The sequence below is a fragment of the Drosophila biarmipes genome, unplaced genomic scaffold, assembly GCF_025231255.1.
Source record: "Drosophila biarmipes strain raj3 unplaced genomic scaffold, RU_DBia_V1.1 ptg000004l, whole genome shotgun sequence".
Taxonomy (NCBI): Eukaryota; Metazoa; Arthropoda; class Insecta; order Diptera; family Drosophilidae; genus Drosophila; species Drosophila biarmipes.
Window position 1 is genome coordinate 1,035,817 of NW_026114526.1, and position 19,705 is coordinate 1,055,521.

General features: G+C 38.3%; 1 long non-coding RNA gene across 1 annotated transcript; it reads left to right on the top strand.

Moving 5' to 3' along the window:
* The first annotated feature begins 605 nt into the window (after window positions 1-605).
* LOC127011655 (uncharacterized) lies at window positions 606-889 on the top strand. Its single transcript, XR_007764847.1, has 2 exons — window positions 606-792; window positions 857-889. It is a non-coding gene; the product is annotated as an uncharacterized LOC127011655 (long non-coding RNA).
* Window positions 890-19,705: the final 18,816 nt, after the last annotated feature.

The following is a 19,705-nucleotide window of genomic DNA, read 5'->3' on the forward strand; positions in this document are numbered from 1 at the left end:
AAAAAACAAGGCATTTCTGGCGTCGAAGCTTAATTCGTGCAAAGACTTTAAACTCAAAAAAAACATAAAAAAGGGACTTTTCAATCCGTTTTTTTTCTGTATACTTGTTTATTTGTATTCTTAAATAAACATTTTATACGTTTTCGGAGCTGGTTACACTAAAGTAAAATTTACCGGTAATTTTTGGCTATGGGTCCGCGAATAACGATCGAGCAAAGGGAATTAGTCCTTAAACACTTTAAGGATGGATAAACCCAGCGTGCCATAGCCGAAATGGTTTGCTTAAGCCCCAGTACGGTGCAATATATAATTCAAAGATTTGTTCGCGAAAATCGAGAGGAAGATAGGGGCCGAGTTGCGCCGAACAAAATTTTTAACGACCACGAGGAGCGCCGAATAGTCCGAAAAGTTAGGGAAACCCCCAAACTATCGGCTCCAAAAATCGCTGCAGAGATAGAAGAGGAAATGGGCAAAAAATGTTGCCCAGACACAATTCGCAACGTACTGCACAAGCATAATTTTAATGGTCGAGTTGCTCTAAAGAAACCATTCATCAGCGACAAGAACAGAATTGTTCGTTTCAAGTTCGCCAAGAAGATGGAGACTAAGCCGATTTCGTACTGGAATGACGTTATTTTTGCGGACGAATCCAAATACAACATTTTCGGGTCGGATGGGAGGCATTATGTTTGGCGGCGTCCGAATACGGAGCTAGATACAAAAAATCTAAAAGCTACGGTCAAGCACGGTGGAGGCCATGTTATGGTTTGGGGCTGTATGGCTGCGTCTGGGGTGAGAAACCTAGTCTTCATTGATGGCATTATGGATGCTAAGATGTATTTATATATTTTAAAAGAAAACTTACTACAAAGCGCAGAAAGCTTGGGAATACTGGACCGTTCCATTTTTTATCAAGACAACGACCCGAAGCACACTGCTGCCGATGTGAAGTTTTGGTTGGTCTGGAACTGTCCACACACCATAAAAACACCAGCACAATCCCCAGATTTAAACGTTATTGAAAATTTGTGGGAGATTTTGGACCAAGCGATCCGCAAAAGGAAAATTTCTAACAAAACTGAGCTAAAGAGTGCCTTATTGGAAGAGTGGCGTAAAATTCCTGTGGAAACAACAAAGAAATTAGTGGAGTCCATGGGAAATCGTCTTAAATCGGTTAAGAAACAAAAAGGCGGTCCAACAAAATATTAAATTTAAGAAATAAAAATGTTACAATATATTTAAGTGCTTGCACGAATTAAGCTTCGACGCCAGAAATGCCTTATTTTTAAGTTTTATATGAAAATTTGTTTTGTTTTTTTAGATTAAGGAATTTTGTTTTGTTATATTAATAAATGAAGAGTTTATTTGAATTATTGCGTTTAAATTTTGTTGATATCGTTCCTAGTTTGGCAGCAATGACAATTTAAAATTTAATTTTTCTCTTGCACGAAATAAGCTTCGAGCCACTGTATGACTGACTGATCCAGCTGCCAACGCCCTGAGTCTTTTTATATGTTTTCTGGGAGCTGTTATTTTCCTTTTGCGCACATTATTTCCCTTTTGCTCTTAATCTCTTCACTCCAGGTTCAAAGTGCTTGGCTTCTGATTGACCTACTTGTCCTTCGAGCCCAGCTTCAAACTGGAGTTCTGCCTATTGCAGCCTTCACCCTTGTTCTAGTCATGCGTGTGGCTCGCTTGTGCGCGGCTCCGGTCTAAAGTTCACTACAAAGTCCAAAGTCCATTTCCGTTATTTCTTTTTGATCACATTTCTTTTTGCTTATCGTGGTCTCAATCTTGTTCTTTATACAGCGCTGGTCGTCCTCCTAGTAGCAATTTGAAATCTCCCACGCCAAGCCTTCATATGGTTTCACAGGGTACCGACACTCCTCAGCTCTCGATAACGCAGCGGGTCTGAGTTCGAATTTCCCCCGTTGATTTTTCACCTGTTCTCACTGAGCACAGATGCCCATCTGCCGTGGAAAACCCAGCGGGACTCCCCATGATATCAATATCCACACAAACCGATATCGCTGAGGCGGCGTTGCCACTTGATCGCTGCGATGTTCACCATAAACTGTGTTTTCGTTTTGCGTTTGCCCAACAATCGCACTATCGTCCAGTGTCAATTGACTACCTAATCGGGGCACCCCTTTCCTAGTTTTTGGTGATTTTGCAATTTCATGGGTATGTTTCTAACTTTGTTAATTCTTTCTCTCACTCTTTATCTTTCCTTGTTTCCTCTTTCGCCATTTACTCGTCCTCAGCAAGTTTACCTTGGCTTTACGCTGGCAACACTCAAGAGAGAGTGCGGAGAGGACTTCGCATTTGGTTTGCAACCGAGACAACGACGTAGTACTGTGGTGTTCGTTTTTCTGCTTCCTGGTTTTAGCTTTTATTTATTTTAGTTTGCTGATGTTGGCTTTTCCCCTTATTTTCGACCCCTGCTTTTATCGTCGTTTCCCCAGCCCTATGCCGGTTATTGTGTTTGTTTTCCGTTTTCAAACTTCGTTTCTTTATTTATTGTTTCTCCTTAAACACGTACCCCAAACTCACCCAAGACTTGCGTCTATCCTTCTCCAACCGCACTACGCCCAGAGGAAGACATTTAGTGGGCTGACCCGCAGGTGAAGCGATGCTTCTCTGCCGCAACCTTATCCTACGACGGGGCCCTCCGACCGTGTCCAGACCACCGTCTGCCGGGTGGTGCGGCTTACATGGTCCGCCGGGAGGTCCGTCCGAGTGTGGTGTCCCACAGGCCTCCCTTGCTGTTGCTGCGTCGGATCGCGTTGTTGCTGCTGGCGTTGCTCGTGGGGTTACTGCTGTCGTTGCTCCTCGTGGGCCCACTCGATCTCTGCTGCGCCAGTCGGGATGCGACAGTTGGCCTGGCCTAAGGCCCCTCAAGCTAACGACCGGCTCGTTCACGCCCGCTTTAAGATCTTCCGCGGGGCTCAGGGCTGTCGTCTATCTTTGCCAAGGGATGTATCCACTGACGGTTGGTGCGCAGCCATTATCCTGCGTGGTTCTTTCCTTCTCACCCTTGTTGACAGACAGTTTTTTTGTAATTATAATTTTAAGCCGTGTTCCTATCACAACACCTTGGTTCTGAGCCTTCCGCTTCGCGCAATACCGGTTTTTCGTCGGCCTCTACTTCTCCTACCCTCACCTTATCCCTTCCCTTGGCAGACTGCTGATGCGTGTTTTTTTGTCAGTCGCAATTGAGTCTTCTCATGTTGCCCTTGACGTGTTTCCTTGTACCTTTTTAGTTTCCTTGTAGTGTCATTGGACAATCAGTGGAGTCCTTGGATAATCCATGCAATCTTCCTGGAGTGTCCTTGGAGGATCCTTTCACCATCCTTGGAATGTTCTTGGTGTCTTCTGAGCATCCATGGAAAGTCTTCGGAGTGTCTTTAGTGAATACTTGGAGTGTTCTTGGAAAATCTTTGGAGTTTCCCAGGAGTGTCCTTAGAGCGTCTTCGATGTTGTTTCAATTGTTGTTGTTTCAATGTTGTTTTGCGCCTTTTGGTTTGCATGTTATAGCTGCTTGCTTGTTTTTGGCTTTTTTTGCAGTTTAACCTCGCTGACGTGGATGGTCCGCTCTTCCTTTGTGTTAACGTGCCGTATTTTCCATATTACTGGTATTTTATATAAAAAAAATATAAGTACATTTTAAAATATATGAATTTTAAGTTTATTTGTCACTTACATATTTATTTAATCCTTACGACACTAACATATAGCAGTCAAAGAAAAGGTCAGAGAAATATTCTTTTAAAATTTAACATGGTGTTACTATCGTTGATTATTTTTGATAACTGCAAGGGTATACAAACTTCAGCTTGCCGAAGTTAACTTCTTTTCTTGTTTTTTAATTGTCATTGGCTATTAATGCATAATGCTCTAAAATAAGCGCCATATAAATATCGTTTTCGTTTTCTATCTCTCAAATGTTTTGCCTGTCAACACAAGCAAACCCAGCAACAAAAATAAAGACCTTTTGAAGGAGCTTTATATGACCGGCGAACGATTTTGATCGTTCCGAGCGGTCAGTAAGGGACCGGTTCGACTGTTCCGGTCAACCAAAAATCTTAGACCAAGAAAGGGTTGTTGCTCAGACCCTGAACTACTCAGCCTTAATTGGGGTCTTTTAACTGACTAACTAACTAACATTTGTAATGCCAAGCCTGAGCCTGGGAGGCTCTCTCCAGATTTCGCCTTACAATCTCAATAATTTCCCTTTGTTTGTTGGCCTTCTCCTCTGGGTTCTCAGTTGGTCGTCCGGTTCCCAGAGTCTCTCTGTCGTAGTCGTTAATCGACGCTCGGTAATTTTGGTTTTCTGCCTTGGATGATGAACGCCGGTGTGTAGGTTGTGGATTTCGAAATGCTCGTTTTTACTGCCAGCATAACTACAGACCATTTTTCGTCCCAGTTTCTTTGGTTCTGCCCTGTGCTGTGAGCTGTGAATTGTTGCTTGGCACCTATATCCGGCCAAGACTCAGCTGGTCCGGCATCGGTCGGTACTACTTTCGGGACCCCATACCTTACGATATTCGTTCCCTGAAAGCTATCTTAAGCGATTCGGCCGTCACGCTGCGCAGCGGCACCAACTCTGTCTACTTGAAGAACCGGTCTATTAGTACAAGCAGCGTTTGCTTGTCTTGCTTTGAACGCGAAGTCCACCCATATTTTAGCTTATGGTTCCTTTAACACCTGCGTCAACATTTTGCCAGACGCTTGCATCTGATTTGGTTTCAAACTCATGTAAGCCTCAACTTTTCTCACATGGGCTCGGGCGCCTCTGTACATAGCTGGCCAGAAGTATCAGTCTGCCAGACTTGCTATTGTCATTCGTCCCCCATGGCCTCCTAACGGTGAGTCGAGGTTTTCTTCAGCACCGTTTCGCGTACAGCTTTCGGGACGCACATCTTCCATGTATGTTGTCATAGGGTGACACCAAAGACCATAGAATAATTTTAGCAAACCAAGGCTCACACGTATGGGAATCTATTTTTAGAATGCCGTTACTTTGCTTCTTTCTTTCTCCCTCTCTCTTGCTATATAGCTCAACACAATCCGCGCTGTGAAACAGTCTAAATTCAATTTTTGTCTCAAATGTCGATTCTTAAATTATGCTGACGAAAAGGAATCTACCTAAAAACGCATTGCTCGTGTGGTGTATAAGATGGGTGTGACGTTTGCTTATGGTGGTGGCTCGTGGATAATGGATTTGAGTAAGAGGTTCGAATCCACTCTGAAGCTTGATTCACCTTTTTTTATAGCCCTATTTTACCTTAATACTTTAAGCTGTATTTTTTTTACTACTTTTTTTAATTATTTTTTTTAAGGATTTTTTATTTTTTTATTAGCCTTTTTTTATTAACTTGTATTTTATTAACTTTTTTTTTATTATTTATGTTTTTATGGCAGACATTTTTTTATGGTGTACCAATTGAGTCTAAAATGTATTGCTCCTATAGATATTTTTTTATACCCTTTACTCGTAGAGTATAAGGTTATACAAGATTCTTCGGGAAGTATGTAAAAGGTAGAGGGAATCGTTTCCAACCCCATAAAGTATATACACGTATATTCTTGATCAGGATTACTAGCCGAGTTAATCTAGCCATGTTTGTCTGCCGCCTGACCGTCTCTCCGTATGAACGCTGAGATCTCGAAAACTATAAAAGCTAGAACAGTCATACTTGGCATGCAGATTCCTGGGTTTCCTTCTCAGCGCAAGTTTGTTGTCAGCGGGGTGCGACGCCCACTCTTACGCCCACAAAATGGCTTAAACGCTTAAATCTCTCTGCCGCCCACATAACATATCGCTGTGTTGCTTATATTCAGCACATTTCCGAATTCTAACTCGGCACTCACGGAGAATTTAACTCTGCGCGAATAGCTAAAAATTCAGATGTCTGTTCGTATTTCTAGGGTGAAGAGGCAATCATTTTTGAAGGAGAAATCACTGTGCTACAAATGCTTGCGACTTGGTCATGTGGTCAACTGGTGCAAGTCAACATTCAAATGCAGGCAATGCAAAAGGTAATCACCATACCCTTTTTCATCTCCAACCAAATTCACAGGCTATTAGGAATCTTGCCCAGAAAACAGAGCAGGACGAGCAGACCATAAGCGCGCCTATTAACAATACAGCAACACTCAGCCATCTTGCCCAAGGGGAGGTCACACAGAAGGTTGTTTGTGAACGAGGCACTAAAAATTAACACAATTTAAATCGAGTAGCTTACATTTAATTTTACTGCAATTATACGAGCGTTGCATCCAAGCTCTTGGACTGACACGATCAGCATCGTTGTTTGTGAACGAGGCACTAAAAAATAACACAATTTAAATTGAGTAGCTTACATTTACTTTTACTGCAATTATACGAGCGTTGTATCCAAGCTCTTAAGCGCTTCAAATCGGTAGGGCGGTCTAGAACAAAATGAGCAGCTGCGGACACAGAACCTATACTTATGCGGGAGTATATCAACTTGGGGCACATGCGAGAGGTGCCACCTACTCTCTTGCTACTGAAAATCAGTTCCTCCTCCCCCACCACCCCATACTCGGCCGAAAACTGCGAGTGTTTTTTGATGGATCCTTTCGCGACGCTAATAGTGAGGCGTCAAATGACACTCTTTTCACAGGGCCTAGTTTTCGTATGTACAAGTAAGCATTCTCAGCCGACATCGTTAAAATGTTGCGCCAAATATGGGTTAACGAATAGCTCAGAAACTACTAGAAAATCGTTTGGAGAGAAGATCCATCCGATCCGATTTAGCATTTCCAACTGTGCACTGTAACTTACGGATCATCATGTGCTCCATTCCTGGCGGTACGAGTGCTAGATCAACTCGCCGTGGATCATCGAGATAAATACCCTAACGCTTAAAAAATCCAACTAGAGGATTTTTATGTCGATGAAGCTCTTACTGGGCCAAACAGTGAGGATAGGTATCCAATAGCGGATGACACTGGTTTTGTAAAGGAGTCCAATACGCCACCAGCATCTTGGCACATCGCCCGATTTATGAAAACATATCCAGGGAAGGACAACCTTGTACTAACAGTCAAATTGAAGACAAAGAAATAAAAGGTAATCAAACCCATCAGCAGTTTTGCCCAATTCAGAAACTGTGTTTCAGGGCGGGCCGGATGTTTTTGCAGTTGCAGTCTTTTATAATCTCTCAATATGTGCATGGTTCTATCATTACCCTATGCATTCAACCTGATACGACTACGTTCCTTTGTGAAATTCAACTTAGTAAAATTAATACAGTACAATACAGCAGTAATGTTCAAAGATCAGACCAAAAATTTATTTATTTATGGCAAAGAATATTTATCTTATTTCTTCATGGTTTATACTTCATGGTTTACACTTGGTTTTGGATGGTAATTACTTGAACAGGGGTGTACTGTTTCTGTACTGTATCTGTACTGAATCTGTACAGCATCTGTACTGCATCTGTACTGTATCTGTACTGTATCTGTACTGTTTTGGAACAATGTTTTCTACGATTGCAAGACTAGAAAACATTACATTACATAAACAATCAACCAAAACATAGATTGAGTATTATATAAAAATCAAAAATATATTACATTGGCCTCTTTTTACACAATTAATTGAAACATTGTTTGAACACCATGGAGATTGCTTAAAACACAATGAACACTATGTTCATTTTATTTTATTGTTTATTGCAGCACAAAAAATATTAATTGTTTATTGCGGACTACACGAAATTCTACACCAACACAAGCATAGAGCTTTACAGGGGCAACGCAAGTTCGAAAATCCACATCGAAAATCGACACCATAAATTTGGCCGTACATTCCGTTGTATGGCCGTTACTTATCTTGTACTTTATATCTGGCGATCTTTCCTAAAGGCGTTTCTATGCTCTTGATCCAAATCAGCGCCATATGGTCGGTTACTGGTCACCTTCCAGATAGGGATTAACCTTTAACTAGCACTCCTCTCGGTCGTTGAGTTGTTCTTCTCAGCGCCGTTGAGCGTTTGGCTTAAGAAGGAGATTACCTTCTCACCTCATTCAGTTTCCTGGGTTAAAATGACCCCGATGCGGTATTCGCTCGCGTCCGTTTGTAGGATGAGCGGTTTGTCGAAGTCAACGATTCTTGCCTTTACCTCTTCAAATGCCACCTGGAGTAAGCCTTTTCGGGGCACTGTAAGAGCCGTGTATTGCCTGCTGCTTTCTTTAAGTGGGATTTGCCAATACCCATCCTTCAGGTTCAAACAGATGATATACCGTGCTTATCTCAGTTGGTCGAAAATATTATTTATTCCTTCTACTCGGCATCCACGCGCCAAGTGTCCTTGAGGACTTTTTGGTGTGCTGGTGGTCTAAACAGAGTGTTTGTTAGCTGCCTCTGTTGGTTCCCATGGTCTTCCCGTGTTGTTGTCCACTGGCCGTTACTCAGGGCGTTGGTTAATTGCAGCAGGTGGTCCTGTCGTGGCAGTATCCATTGATCGTTCCTACGAGGTTTGTGGACGCCGGTGCTCGGACCTGTTGCACTTAGTTTGTAAAGAGGCTGTCTTTTCGTTCTAGAGAACTTGTTCTCCAGTTCCTTGAGCTCGTCGGCTAGGATCATCAGCGATTCCAAGTCCGTTATTTTTTAGGCTCTGAGGGAGACTCCCAGGTTCGGGATGCAGTTTTTTTTTACGATGTTGAGTGTTTCTTTTGTGGAATACCTGAGTGGTCACTTCCGCGTCTGCATGTCAATCATATACTCATATTCCTTGAATGAATCGCAGTAGTCCTGCTTTCATTGCTTGACTTGATTCGTTGGCTTCGTAAATAAATCTCTGGGTAGGAAATATATGTAAAAGCTTTCTATGAATTCCGTTTTCCACTGCTTGCTATTGGAGTTGAACCCATTCAATGCACTCCCTTTGAGTAATTCCGTCATGGCTCGGGGAATCATGTCTTGGTCTAGGCCGTAAGTGTTGGCGAACTACTCCCCTTGTTCCAAAAACGCAAAAGGTTTCTCCCTGCCGTCGAACCTGAACGACTATTATTAGAGGTCTTGCTGGGCGACCTGTGCATAGTCTGCCTGGTTTTATTGCTTTGGTTTTACTTTCTTAGTTTGCATCACTTTTCTAACCCTCCTTTTGCAGGTCGTCGGACTATAGCGTCAGCGTGATACTGGGCCTGTTTTCTCGGGGTATGCTGCCACCAGCTCTGTATAGATCCCGACAAGTTTCGGGTCGTTTTCCGTTTTAGAATAATATTCTGACAATGATCTCCTCATATCTTTTGATTTGCCCTTTAGAGCAATGTTAAGAATGTGTGCGACATAGGCAAAGTCCTCTGTCTGGAAGCGATAATTGCAATTCTTTCCTGCGGCTTTATAGGGGGCCTCCGACCGTTATTTCCCTTTTGCTCAGGGCCCGCTAAATCTCTCCACTACAGGTCAAAAATCCGTGGTTCATGATGGACGGACTGGCCCTTCACGCACAGCCTTAAACTGGAGCTCTGACTATTCTCTTAATCTCCACACATTGGTCTCTAGACGCTCTTATATTCAAACCTTTATTTCCAAACTCTATTTCTCCAAAAGCTCTTCGCCATACCGCCACTACTAGAATTCGCAGCGTATCTCGTAAGTGTGTCATCTAAACAATGTGTCATCAAAACAAATAGTATTGAAATAATTTAAACAAATTTTACGTCTCTGTCAGTTACACATCCATGAATATATACAAATCCCGCACGCACGCATATCTTGTTTTCAGTTTTTTTGCTTTCATAAGAATTCTTCTTGGATGTCAGAGAAGCGTAAGTTGAACTACTGAACAAATGTGCATACAAAGTGTGAGTCATGTTGTCGTTCTCTTAACTTCAACTATTCTTAAAATCACAAAACCATAATCTATTTTCATTGTTGGTTGATGACTTTATTTCTCTTCGAGCTCGCTGCTAAAAAAAGAGAAAGAGAAATACAACAAAATTATTGATTAAAGAGAAATACTTATTTGCCTTATTCCCAACCTCTAGATGATTGCGTAAAATATCGACGGCATCTCAAAATTGTATAAACAAATTTAAAAATTACGTCAACATAAATATTGACAGATACCTGTCATAGAAACGAAATAACATTTTTATTTTTAAACATTACAAAGTAAATAAATTTCAAATACACAAAAAAAAAGCTTATTTTTTATTTAAAAGAACTCCAAAAACATCGATGTACCCGAACGTCAAGTTTTCTCCTGAGAACTATGTCCCGGATATTAATAATAAGTGAAAGTATATTTTCAACAAGTGTGAAAGTACGTTGCAGACTTTAAAAAGCACACCCTCTAAGTAAAGTCTTAACTTTCAAAGTTTTGCTTTCTAAAATTATTTTATAATTATTTTGTGTGTAAGATTTTACGTTTACATGCACGCACATGCAAAAAGATTACGTCCTCTAAAAATAAAATATTTACAAGTCAATTAAATAAAAAATACAACGTACATAAATATTGAAATCCGAAAATATCAATCAAATACCGGACCCGTTATTTGTTTTGGGGACACAGTCATCAGGTTGATTGAAATTAAACTAAAATTTTTATCTGGAACTGATAGCGATTATTGTGTGTTTCTTAGACTATATCCGCACGAGCAGTAAATAAGTCGAAGTCCCAGGAGCGCCTCCGGAGTTGCTTGAATGGAAAATGTCTCAGCTTGAGCAAACCTTTTTGAAACTTCAACAAAACTTCCCCGACAACGCAATCCCGTGGGAGCTTTATGCCTATGCTAAGAAGGTCTCGAATTCCATTTAAATATCTTTAATCCCACAAATTAGTGATCAATTATGATAAAGGAGCTTTAATCGAAAAATCGAATCATAATTTGCCAAAGTTAAATTCAATTTGTTCCATCTTTGTAAGCATTATTTTACGAAAAAATATTATCATTGTCAAGATCAACCCAAATATTAAAATCATTACAATAATTTTCTTTAAATCTTTTACAATTTAAATGTTTAATCTTTATGGTGACGCGCGTCTAACATATTGGGTAACAAAAATTGGCCAAAAGCTTATTTAAACCGTTCCACTAAAGTTACCATTAAAAATAGTGGGTCTACACTAAACTTCAGCTCTCACAAAACATCCCAGAATTCTTTTGCTGCACTATATGCTGATCTTCGGTGGATAGAAATTCGCAACAACGTTTACAGACTAGCTTAGTTCTCAAAAAGATATGTAGAGGAGTTGAGTTTTTACAAATGACATGGTTAAAGAATTACGTTGATCTAAATACATTATATAGGCTAAATGCAAAAAATAAATTTGAAAAAATTTTTTTGAATTAATGCATAATTCTGTTTAAAGAAAACTAATGCTTATTGATACATGGAAAGCTAAGAATAGCACCAAGGCTGGATGGAAAGCACTTTGTGCAAAAACTTTAATTTCAAAATTCAATTTTCATAGTGCCCCTAAAACTAATAATATTTTCCATGCAATTCAAATGTATTTCGGATTTGCAGTAATGAACTTATCGAAATGGAAAATGTATGTTTTTTATTACCAATTTATAAATCCAAAATTTCAGGAAAAGTTACTGATTTATTTATCTATACAATAAAAATTTAGGATGTTTATAAAGATATTCGTAATGATCCTGACATAAAATTTTTTTCATCGGACTATTTAAATGAAAGAATTAATCTATTTAACCTCAAAAGAGTTAATATCCAAAGTTTAGCCGTAAGGCTCAACGGTAAATTTATGGCAGAATATTAACGTCTATTGTCAAAGGCTTACGTATTCTTAAAGAACAGATCAATGAATGAATCTTCACATAATAAAGCCAAGGGAGTGAGTTTACGAAATCTTACAATTGATCACTTTAAAAACGTTTTATTATCTGAGCCCCTACTCTTTGGCAAGAAAACAATGTTTAGATCAAAAGCACATAAATTACACTCCATGCAACTTAATAAATAAATTCTTTGCGGCAAAGAATAATGAAGACCATGGTGCGACATCAATACAACATCAGAGACTATTTGAAAAAGAAATTTAAAAAAATTTTAAAAGTTTAGAATCTAATTTATTTGGCCTGGGTGAGATGAAAAAAACAATTATGTGAACGGTGGAGAAGTATTAGATTACTTTAAATTGCAAGAAAAAACATATGAAAAAATAACTTTTTTATAAATAAATTGAATTGGAGATGTTTTATTATGATAGAGACTTTGGAAAATACAAAAAAAAAGCAAGGGAGAACGCTATAGTCGAGTGCCTCGACTATTAGATACCCATTACTCAGCTTAAGAGATCAAAAGGGAAATGGAAGTATATAGGCAGCAAAAGCTATTGTGAAGCGCCATCTTCCCGCTTATTAAGTATTTGGTATGTGGGTGGAAAACGAATTTAAGCGTTAAAACCACTTGTGGACGTTATAAAGCGTGTGACACATTTTTTTTTTGGGTCAGTCAATAGGTGTTGATAAGACAAATACATTTCAATTACAAATTGTTTTATTATAAAAACTGTCGCCTTCGTCGCGGTCCTATGAGAAATAATTAACTTACGCGAAAATGAACGATTTTTGTGCCAGCCGAACGCGCCGAGAATGGCCAAACGCTAGCACCCTCGTGTTTAATGGCGGCGGAAACTTAGAAAAAGTAAATTAAGTGCTAGAATACTCTTTTTGCTTGAGCTTGAGAATATGTATGTGTGTTAGTGCATTGGGCAGCTAAAGAAGTCAAAGAGGAAGGGAAAAAATGCCGACCATGCGGTAACACTTCGGCTTGCCCCAAGTGTCGATTTTTTTACTTTTTTTTTTGAGTCCCCTTTTTTTGCCTTACTTTACAGCAGCTTTTTGTCCCGAGGAAAGAGTTCTTCTTCGATGGATTCTAAGCAGCGGTGAGTCAAAATTTTCATTTTTATATTACATCTAAAAAAACGAATACGAAGCATTTGATTGATTTTCTTTTTTTCCCCTTCACAGCCGCTCATTATCCTGAGGAAAGAGCTTCCGTCGATGGATTCTAAGCAGCAGTGAGTCAAAATTTTAATTTTTGTATTACAACTAAAAAAAGGAATATAAAGGATTTGAAATAAATCAAAGGGTGGTATGTAAGAAGAAGAGAATAGAAAGGATAGCCGAAAGAGCAAATAAAAAAATAAAATAACGTCTGAGAAAACAGGGCTTGAATTTAAATGCTCGATCGCGTAGATCCTTTTTCCTCTTGTATGTTTTTATATCAAAATGAGTAAAATGCTTATAGTGTGCTAAAAGTAATTTTTGGAGGCCGCGGCTGGCATTGCGTTTTGATGTATAGGTAGGGTCCGAATCAGATTCAGATTGTTTGTCCAATTCTTTGTCAAATGTGTTTTTTTCGGTAGATGGCAAATCCAGAAGATTTAATACAGTTGTTTGCTTTTCGCAAAAGCTCTTCTGGTTTTAATACCATCATTGCTGTTGCCTCTGCCATTCTGTTTTGGCCTGCTTATTCGAAGACCCATATCCTTCCAAGTCTTTTCCTGAATATATTTTTTGCGTGCACTCATTTTATCCTTGTCATCACATTTTACATGTCATTTTTGTATTTCAATTCTATATGATATATTCAGGACAAATTCTAAAAGCTGGATTCAAGGATGTAGAGCACTCACTCGAAATTTTAAAGCTTAAAGCTTGGGGGTAAAGGTTTTTGAACTAAAATCTTTGGTTTGCAGACACCACAGATTGGACAGCATTCAGTTGATTTAGTACCAGTTAGTATATTTAGTACTTTGCCATCAATGAATTTTAAAGGTTACTTTTGGGTCATTAGTATTATCCAGGTTAAGAAAACGATTTTAGATTATTTACTCGAAAGTCGATTTTTTCCATAATAATTTCATAATTTTGTGGCCTGCAAAACCGAATGGACTGCGGTGTCCTGTTTCCCCAGATGTTTCTCTGAAATGAGTCAATAATTTATATCAGAAATATCGGGAAATGGCTTGAACAATTCGGATTGCATTTTTATAATACGCTCTATAGTATGATTAAAATGTTTTGTAGTGACACTTGAGCAGTAGTTTTGGTTTCTTCTATACCAATTGGCCGACAGTGTGTTTTATCTTCCATTACTTGCTTGTAACTGGGATTAATGTCGCTGTGATGACTTATATTCAAAACCCTAGTATTGACATATTGCTGTTTGGTTAATGAATTTCCAAAATGCAGGCTAGAGCTTCATTTTGTGTAAGTAGGTTTGAATTTCTCTTTCTCAAGTCTGTGGTAAATTCAGGTGTTGTAATCATTTCTTTAACGATCAACGCCACACTTTTATTACATTCCTTTTTAGCTGAAACTGCTGCAGCGTGAATAAGAATATTTTGTGTTGTGATCTTTTTAATTAGCAAGTTCAGATGCCAATTTTATTTTCAATCGTGGCCCTGAGTTTGTATAAGACAAGGTTGGGTGTTTTGAAATTTTTCATTTATTGCAATTGTTAATTTAGCATGCTTTAACTTAAAACGTTCGGCCATATAATTACATTTTGCAAGTTCTTCTTTTATAAAGTTTTCAAAAAATCTAATTTTTTTTATTTTTAATGTTACTCTATTTTCCAATTGGCAATCGCTATATTTTTATACATCCAATGAGACTCCGATGATATATTCCGATAGTTGCTGTGTGAAACATCGAAGAGATCGCTATGTAAAAACTCGTAAGTCCCTGAATATTTTGGAATTGCGTGAAAAGGGTTTTTGTAGGCAGACGTCAGGTCGTTAATTGTATTCCAAGAAACACATTACGCATTAATTGGACATTAAACACAGCTCGAAAACCAAGATTACACATAAATGTACTATACACCCTAGATACTACATACCTTGATCTTTCATTTCCATAATTTACTTAATTAAGTCCGGACAGAGAAGCTTTTTTTCGCACAAATGTAAAGAAAATATTCTGGCACCAATTTCTTAAACCTAAGCAGCTGATCGATTGTGTACTTTTGAAAGCTCATAAAAAGCTTTAGTGAAGCTTTAAAATTTTTTTTTTAACTTTGTACATATACGATCAATTAACTTTAAGAATTTAAAATCAAAAATAAAATATCATAAAAATTTGGACTTTATAACAATTATTGTGAAAAGGCAATCCGAGATGTCAGCAACACTCAGAGCAACTCGAGGTGACATCTCGCCTACAATTTTTCAATAGGTGTAGCGGTTCGTTACTACCCACTGTACAGAAAATGTGGCGTTTAAAAACTAACGTAATGGAGAAGCAGAACCTTTAGTCCGCCATTTATCTCTAACAGAAGCTTATTATTCAATTCCTGAAGAACGTTTTAAAAATAAAAGAGAGTACTGAGATATCCCATTTTGACTGATTATAATTAATAATTGTTGGAAAATTCCGTCAATTATAACATCGGTTGCCTCTATTTGAGAAACCAGAAGAAATTGATATTCTTTTGGCACATGGAAATTTCAATCAAAAACAAAACGTTATTGGCCAATTGAGAAACAGTGTAAATATAACTTTCTTCAGCACATTAATAAAGACCTAGATTCAAGAAAAAGAAGGAAGAACGCTATAGTGGGGTAAGCAAGGGAACAAAAAAAAAATGGAGATATAGAAGCAGCAAAGCGATATTTTAGGGCGCCACCTACAGGGTATTGCAGTATATGTTATGTGGGCGGCAGACAGATTTAAGAGTTTAAGCCGGTTATGGGAGTTAGAGAGGGCGTGGCACAATTTTTGGGTCAATCGATATGTATTTATGAGACAAAAATTTGTTTCCATCATAAAAACTTGCGCTGTGCAAGTCTGACTCTTCTTTTATAGTTATGGTGCTTTCATAGTTTCCGAGATTTCAGCCTTCATAGGGACATGGCAAGATCGACTCGTAGTGATCCTGATCAAGAAAATATATACTTTATGGGGTCGGAAACGCTTCCGTCTACTCGTTACATACTTTCCGACGAATCTAGTATATCATTTTACTCTACGAGTAACGGGTATAATTATTTTAAGTTTGTAATAGGTATATTTAATATTTTTAGTTTAGTTAAGTAAACATTGCTTAAGGGTATGTTTTGTTCACCTTTCTTTGTAGTTTGGAGTGTACCCTTTCTCAAAAACATTTTTATATTTACTGTTTTATATAGAGTAGTCATAAAACATTGTTTGCGTTCGGACGTGCTTAAATTTCTCGCATGTTACTTACCTGCTGCCCCTAGTGCAATTCCGATTTTACATTTTACATTACCATACTTCTTGCGTAGCTCTACCGCACGATGTGCTCAAACTTTTGTTAAATCCAAACATACTGTGGCAATGAAACAGCTGTGCGGTTGCGAATGATTCGCATTCTAAAATTGATGAACTTGATGATGAATTTAAATCCCTAAAGCGCTTATATCAGGGCATTAAAAATAAATTCTTCGAGGCGTTCCCCCCTAAGGATGATGCTTTGATTTAAAATTCAAATGTAAATCTCAAACCTCGTCTACCCAAGCCTTCCACCGTACCTGCAGCTCCCTAGTCATATGCGGTTTTTGCTGCTACGTCTTACGAGGTAGTTGATCCTTCTAATCAAGCTCTGGATATTGAGAGAGGAAATTTCATACAAGTTTTAAATAAAAAGAGAAGGTAATACAATAAACCCAAGAAACATGTTGTGGCTTCTAATGCCGAAGATCTTCATGTTTTGCCGAGCAAGAAATTCTTGCATATCGTAAAGTTTGCAACAGATACGGAGCCGAATGCTGTTTTAAAATATGTGTCCACCAAACTTAAGGTGGATGCTAATTCTTTCACTTGTGTAAAACTTGTAAAACATGATGTTGACGTTACAACGTTAAAGTTTCTTAATTTCAAGCTTGGTATCCCTGATCAGCTTTTCGATTCAGTCTTCAAAAACGAGATCTAGTTGAATTCAATTAAGATCAAAAAATCTATTCATAGAGAACGGGAAATTGTGGTGGAGGATGAAATCTTATCCAGTTTTCCGGAGCTTGGACAAACTTCAACATCAAATCAACCATCAAAATGTACTTTGGGGGACATCTTCTACCAGCTTTTCCTCATTTGTCGGAGGCGTTTTCGCTACAAAATCGGCAGCTGCTTGCCTTTCTCACCGCGCTTTCATCATATTCTGTATCTCTTTTAATGCATCAACAACATCAACTCGAGCCTTTGTCGTCCGCTTCGTGCGACATTCGCAGTCCGCCTGGCTCTTATATCGGCGTGATCCTCGGAGTTGCGCTTTTATCATTTTCCGTCGCTCTTCCGACGCAACATCAACAACATCAGCAGGAATTTTTGTTGTCCGCTTTGTGCGACATTCACCGTCCGCCTGGCTCAAATATTGCAGTGCACCTCGGAGCTGCGCTCTTATCATTTTACGCTTCCGTTGCACCATTAACAACATCAGCTTTTGTTGTCCGCTTTGTGCGACATTCGCCGTCTGCCTGGCTCTTCGATTTTGGTCGTTTCGTATTATGCCCCTATGCTGCTCATAGCAGAATCTGCTATAGTGCCCGCAAATGTGAATCCATCACAGGAAATAATTGTCATTGATGAATGTTTTTATAAAGGCCTCAACCAAATTAATAATATTTTTAATGACTTGCATAAAATTTTTGATTTAATCTTTATTAATTCTCCAATGTAACACTTGCTGAGTTCTCAATTTCAAATTATGTTGTGCATCACAGCTTGTGGTTAATTATTGAATTTTTCAGCTTTCTGTCATTTATTGACTAGATATATACTTGATCCCTCTAGTTTGAGTTTCCTAAGGGATTTATGTTTATATTTATATTCCCAGTATTATATGATAATATGTCAAAAAGTCCCTAAGCTATAATTTGTTTCATATTATTTCAAGCCAATTATTCGTTCGTTCCTATGACAGCTATATGATATAGTCGTCCGATTTTAATAAAATTGAATTCACGATTCAGAACTAATTAAAAAATTTTATTTTCAAGCTTATAAAGTTATATGTTAAAAAACACCAAAGACATAATTTCATTTCATGTTTTCCGACTAATTTTCCGATTGTTCCTATGGCAGCTATATGATATAGTCATCCGATTTTGATAAAATTAGATTCGAAAATCAAAACCCAATAAATAATGTTATTTCCAAGCGTAGGAGTTTATATGGAAGCTATAAGATATAGTTGTCTGATCCGACTTATATAGTACCTGCAATAGAAAGAAGACTTTTGGGAAAGTTTCAGCCCGATAGCTTTAAAACTGAGAGTCTAGTTTGCGTAGAAACGGAAGGACGGACAGACGGTCGGACAGACGGACGGACAGACGGACGGACAGACGGACATGGCTAGATCGACTTGTGACGCTGATCAAGAATATATATACTTCATGGGGTCGGAAACGTCTCCTTCACTGCGTTGCAAACTTCTGACTGAAATTATTATACCCTGTGCAAGGGTATGAAAATGGTATTTACGTAGCTAGTATAATACCAACAACAAAAAATGCATTCATAAGATTATTTAATACTACAAATAAAGATCAAGTAGTCAGTACAAATAGCTTGGCATATGAATAACTTTCGAACTACGAAGTAGTCGAAACTAATAATGAAAATAGAGAAAAGTCTGTATTATCTCAACTATCAAAGAACTTTCCTTCACAATTTAAGTCACAGCTCTCAAGCTTATGCACCAAATACAGTGATATATTCGGATTGGAAACAGAACCAATCAGTACAAATAATTTTTACGAACAGAAACTGAGATTAAAGGATGATTAACCAGTATACGTCAAAAATTATAGAAGCCTAAACAGATAAACGAGATACAGATGCATGTCGGAAAACTGATCACCGACGGAATAGTCGAACCTTCTGTATCTGAATACAATACCGCATTATTACTTGTCCTCAAAAAATCATCCCCCGCTTCAGATTCAAAGGTATGGCTATTAGTGATTGACTATCGTCAAATAAACAAAAAACTATTGTCCGACAAATTTCCACTCCCTAGAATTGATGACATTTTAGATCAACTAGAGCGAGCAAAATATTTTTCGTATCCTAACCTTATGTCAGGATTCCACTAAATTGAACGCAAAAAAAGTTCACGAGACATAACGTCATTTTTAACGAGCAATGGCTCGTATCGTTTCACGCGATTATCTTTCGGTTTAAAAATAGCGCCTAAATTATTTCAATGGGTGATCACTATTGCAAATGCACAGATAAAGGAATACTACCAGATGACAAGAAATTTGACGTCATCATGATTTACCCAGTGCCACCCAATGCGGACTGCGCTAGACGTTTTGTAGCCTTTTGCAATTATTATAGACAATTCATTGAAAACTTCGCCGAATATTCCCGGTACATTATGCAAAAAGAATGTTCCCTTTAAATGGACAGTTGAAGGTCAAGACGCATTCCAATATTTAAAAACAAACTAATGGAAAAAACACTATTACAATACCTCGATTTTAATAAAGAATTCTGTATAATTACGGATGCAAGCATGTGGAGCGGTTTTAACTCAAAACCATGATGCACTCCAACTTCCCATTGCTTATGCATCTAGATCATTCACTAAAGGAGAAAGAAATAAGAGTACTACTGAGCAGGAACTACACTGGACAATATTACATTTTAGACTATTTATATATATTGAAAACATTTCATAATAAAACAGACCATAGACCTTTAATATACCTTTTCTCAT